Raw genomic sequence first — 4,528 nt, forward strand, 5'->3', positions numbered from 1 at the left:
ATCAACAGACAGACAGTTATAGAAAACAAACTGGTGATTACCAGAGGAGAGTTAGGTGGGGCGGTAGGTTAAACAGGTGATGGGGATTAGAGTACACGTACGGTGGTGTACACAAAGTAATGTGTAGCATTGTTGAATCACTACATTGTACACCTGAAACTAATATAACCCTGTATGTTAACTAACAGGAATTACAATAAAAACCTAAAAAAAAAATGTGTGGTCACCAGTTGGGAATGATTTTATAACATAAATTTCACACTGTGTAAATACTTTATGTATTGTGATTGTGCTTAAGATTTTACTTGAACAAAGTTTTGCTACAAAGAAGGGAAGGTTGAAACTAATGTACTATTTAAAAATCCATATATTGGAATGACCTGGTGTTCATAGCACCTGGAGAAATTGGGATCTTTAGTTAATTGCAGTGCACTCTTTACCTCCCCTCCCCTCAGAGAAGTAGAACTCTTTTATTTTCACTGTCCAAACATCAGCCAATATACTGGGAACACCAGCGGAAGCCCTCGCCGTAGCCTTGTCTCCTGAGCACACTGCACACGGACACTTCTGTGGGGCGGACGTTCAGCTCCTCCAGGATCACATTCCCTTTTCCCGTGTTCTGTCCATTAAGCCCAGATATCTTACGGAATCTTTCTTCACTGATCACATCTGCTCTGTCAGTCTTGAGGAAGCCACCCTGATCCATGGGAAGCTGATTAGTTGCAACTTCTCCTGCTGGGAGGAAGAGGAAGCTCTGTTCCCTTTAGCATATTGTCCCGGAAGCCCAGACTGAGCAACTGCACACACTTTTGGAGTTCGTTTAATCAGTCTTGCAAACTCCTCCAGCCTGTGTTGACGTGTGTGCCTTTTACTTATCCAGAAAGTTGAACAATAACGACAAAAAATTTGAGAAACTCTTGCAATTTTGCTGTAAGATGGAACCAAAATTTAAAAGAGGCACATTTTATTGGTTATTTTTCTGGTGATATGTAAGAATGTCACAGGATTCCTTGGGCCAAAGGGGAGAACAATTCTGTACATTGAATGAAACACAAATTAACTCCGAACTGGCAAATTCATTGTTCTAGTTTCTAGTTTCAAAATTGCTTTATGAAATATAGGAGGAATAAATGTTGCTGTAAGAAATCAATGTTTCTGTGTGTTTGTTGTCCTAGAGAGATTTAGGTAGGCATTTTATCATTATTTTAATAAAAATCCAGGGATATTTAAAAAATTATAGTGATACAATAATTTATAAGTGTGTTTTAGAATGAGTGCATATGTTTGAACATCTCAAAAAGATCAAAATAAGATTCAGAAAATATATGTGAGAATTGTCCCAGGAATCTGATGATATGACTTGAGCTGTGATACCTCTGACTTAAAATGTGTTTTGACACAATGTACAAAATTTATCAGGAAGAAGGGAGAATTTTAAAAGTATATAGATTTATATATTCCTGATTTACAGACAAAAATTAAGACATTGCTAATATTTTAGCATGTGTAAAGCAAGTTGTAAAGTAACTATTTTCTGCTGAACACAAAAAATTGTTTCTTAATTCAACACGTTTAATCTATATATAAACTGAGGTAACTTTCAGCCTCTATAAACTGAACTTAACTAAGTAAATAAGTGAAAGAATAGATAGTTAATATTTTGACACTTTTATTTAGTTCTTTGCTGCTGGAAAAGTCTATGGTTGTTGCAATCATACATACATATCTCAGCAAGTTGGATAATAATTACCTAGTCTCTCATCTAATTATTTTAGGAAACACTTGTAATGTTCTCAGAAAAATTAATGTGTCAATTTACAGTATCAATAAAGAGGCAGACTATTGCCTTTTAAAAGCTCACAAAATACACAAATGTCTTTTAGCAGTAAAATGCAATTAAGACAAAATTTTTGTCATTATATCAGAACATTGTAAAATTTCATGAATGAGAATTGTCAGAGCACTCTTTGGGTACCTCTGCAGAATTAATGCCAGAATGATCAATTTAATTGTATAATTGCTAACGGGACATCAGAACAGCAAAGCACATTTGGTTTTTGACACTGAGATGATGTTTTGCTCCTTCAAACTGCTACCATGTAAACTGATTGAAAAGTAATGGTAATTGAATTGATGTATCATAAAATTTACATCCTATTTAAATTTTGATTTGGATGTAAGGTGTGTGAAAATTGCTGTGAGTACAGAAATCTATGTAACTGAAAAATAATTAGCATGAGGGGTTTCAGTATTTCACAAAATAGTAAAGTGAAGAATGATCTGTATCAGTAAGGACCTTCACTTTGAGGTCGTACCAGGAAAACCAACGAGTGCTTACCCATAATACCTTAAGGAATTACCAAGGATTTTCTTAATCATCTTTTTTGTTTTGGTGTTTTAACTCCTGATTGTTTGATATGAATAATTCGAAATGACTGTCCGCTTTTTCTGATAAAAATTTTATTTATTAGAGAGAGAGAGACCACACACAGAGGGAGACAGAGAGAGAGAAGCAGACTCCCCACTGAACAGGGATCCTGATGTGGGGCTAGACCCCAGGACCCCGAGATCAGGACCCAAGAAGAAAGCAGATGCTTAACCAACTGAGCCACCCAGACACCTCTCCCCCAACCCTTTTTAATTAAAATCTATCTGCTGTAGTGCTCATAATTACAGCTAAATTCTGCTTTTAGGAAATCTTAAATTTAGCGAGATAAAAAAATACAGAGTGGCATGGTCCCATCCTGTGATGTTTTAAAATCTTATGGCTCTTTTCTATATATATTTTTAAAATTGGTTTATTAGACAGTTACTATCTTAACATCTCTACTGATCGTATCCTAGTAAAATCACTCCTCCAAGTTGTCCCATTATATAAGCAGGAGTTACAGCATAGTTTCCTAAAGTGTGCAAGTCAAACAGGATTTCTTCAGACAAATGTCCAGGCTGTTGCTCACTACTTTTCCTCCTCCATTTCCTTGCCTGTATGCTTGGCGTCTGCTTCTGTCCTCCTAAATTTGATTGCGTTGCTTTGCTTTTCAGTTTCAGTGATAGGTTCAGATGGTATGCCTTTTTTTCTCAGTATTCCTGAACTCAGATGCCCACTGGACTTTACTTTCGCATTGCTTGTACTTTCCTCCTCCCTGATGTTGATGGTAGCCACAGCTTGAGGAGAGAAGGTCCCTAAGACAGCAAAGACTCACTCTTAAACCCTAACTTCCATATCCCTAAGGAATGAGAATTTCTTCATGTATTTAGAAATCATTTATTGTGTGTCCACATCAACCAAGTATGTAGTTCCATTCTTGTTACCAGAAACTTAGTAGAAGAAAATCTAGAGTTCTCAATGAACTTCTAGCCGACTCCTCATATAATAAGTAAGTATGCAAATAACTACGTAACTGAAGCCATGCTGTGTAACATGCTGTGAAGAAATGTAAAGTAGGCAAAGGAGAAACAGTGGCTTAATGGACAATACTTTTAAAATAGCTTTATTGATGTGTAATTGAAAAATAAAATTTGCAACTAAGGTGTACAACTTGATGTTTTAAAAAATGTAGACATTGTGAAATGATCAGCATAATCAAGCTAATTGAAAATATCTGTCATCTCATACAGTTATATTCTTTATCTTTGCAATGAGAACGCTTAAGAGCTACCCTTTTAGCAAATTTCAAGTATACAATACAATATTGTTAACTGTTGTTGCCATGATGCACGTTAGAGCTTCCAGAACTTACTAATCTTGCATAACTGAAACTTTGTACCCTTTGACCCATATCACCCATTCTCTTTTCCCCCAGCCCCTGGCAACTGCCATTGTACTCTCAGTTTGATTATTTTAGATTCCATTTATAAGTAAGACCCTGCAGTATTTGTCTTTCTATTCTTGTTTAATTTAGTATATCAGGTTTATCCGTGTTGTCACAAATGGCAGATTTTTTTTTTTTCTTTTAAGCAGCTGAATATCATTGGTGTGTGCATCTGCATGCGTGTGTGTTTAACACAACTGAGGATATCTGGAGGCCAAAGCGGGGCCTGATACAAGTGGATGAAGTGGGGGGGGGTGTTCCAGGGAGGCAAACAGGGCACAGTTGCAGTCCACGGGTGTTTTATGTGGCTTCACTATATGGCTTGGCGTGTGTTTGGGAGAAAACTCGGGTCCTGATGAAATTGCAGGGAGAGGAGCTGCCGAGATGCGCTGAGCGTCGGGGCCACTGAGGAAATGCCAGAATCAGGGAGGAGACCCTGCCGCTGTCACCACGCTTCCCAGAGGGAGACCATTCTCATGGGATCCCACAGGCTCTCCGGAAATCTCCGAGGCTGGCAGGGAAATCCTGGGATGAGAAAGGGCCACACAGGAAGTCAGAAGCTGCTCCTCTGGGAGGACTCTGGCTCCCATCACCTGTCACGGAAACTCCAACTTCTGTTGGCTCCCCACCTTCATACAGGTATATGTATACCACGTTTTCTTTATCTGTTCGTTGGTCAACAGACTTTCTGGTTGTTTTATTTCGGTTATTATGAA

The sequence above is a fragment of the Lontra canadensis genome, unplaced genomic scaffold (assembly GCF_010015895.1).
Source record: "Lontra canadensis isolate GAN:19392208 unplaced genomic scaffold, GSC_riverotter_1.0 scaffold18, whole genome shotgun sequence".
NCBI lineage: Eukaryota > Metazoa > Chordata > Mammalia > Carnivora > Mustelidae > Lontra > Lontra canadensis.